The sequence below is a fragment of the Notothenia coriiceps genome, unplaced genomic scaffold, assembly GCF_000735185.1.
Source record: "Notothenia coriiceps isolate Sejong01 unplaced genomic scaffold, NC01 NC01_scaffold00007803, whole genome shotgun sequence".
Taxonomy (NCBI): Eukaryota; Metazoa; Chordata; class Actinopteri; order Perciformes; family Nototheniidae; genus Notothenia; species Notothenia coriiceps.
In genome coordinates this window covers 42,818-43,636 of record NW_011340504.1, presented here as the reverse complement: position 1 = coordinate 43,636, position 819 = coordinate 42,818, and the positions used below count along the sequence as shown (strand labels likewise).

Genomic DNA, 819 nt, shown 5'->3' with positions numbered 1-819 from the left:
AAATAGTTCAACATAAATGTACCATTTAAAATAAAATAATATTCTTTCAATATCCTGATGAAAAATAAAATCTCTCTGTTGCATAGGCCACTGTTTGATCAACGCGAATTGGGTGTGGGTCCTTGTATTCCGAGTCGGGCTAACGTCCACGCTAGCTTCTACGCTAGCTGCTATATGTTTTGCATTGAGGTGATACTTGAGGCTTGATGTGCTGCGGTGATATGCGAATTCCTTTTTGCATAATTTGCAAACAACTGTGCTCTTATTGACGCTTCCCTCCGTCCGTTTTTTAAAACAAAATGTCCCATCCACGGGGCCAACCAAAGCGGTCTCATCAGCTTCTTCGTTCACGTTTGACTATTGTTCACTGTGGTTTGTTGTTGTCTGAAGTAATGAACGTTAGTTGGTGCTCCAGTATAATCGGTACCCCTGAAACTCATCCAGTGAGAAATTTTCCGCGGTGCAAAAATAAGTGCGATTAAAATGCGTTAATTTTTTAACGCGTTAATTTTTGTGTAATTAATTAATCTTAATTAACGCGTTAAAGTCCCGGCCCTAGTAAAAATATAAATAATAAAATATCTGAATACTCCTTCTGCCGCTGCAAGTGTTGCTGTGAGGACGATGGCACTGAAAACAGGAAGTGATGCCAACTGTCCGTTACTTTGACCCTAAATTGTGCCGTGGAAGACACTTAGAAATTCCTGCCAAAAACACACACACACACACACACACACACACACACACACACACACACACACACACACACACACACACACACACACACACACACACACACACACACACACACATGTATAC

The 819-nt window shown here is 40.9% G+C and overlaps 1 protein-coding gene across 1 annotated transcript in view; it reads left to right on the top strand.

Annotated features, from left to right (window-relative positions):
* LOC104944285 (arf-GAP with coiled-coil, ANK repeat and PH domain-containing protein 3-like) overlaps positions 1-819 on the top strand; it is a gene marked incomplete at its 5' end in the record, with an annotated part of 21,612 nt that overhangs the window by 1,612 nt on the left and 19,181 nt on the right. The gene's annotated exons all lie outside the window — the stretch shown is intronic.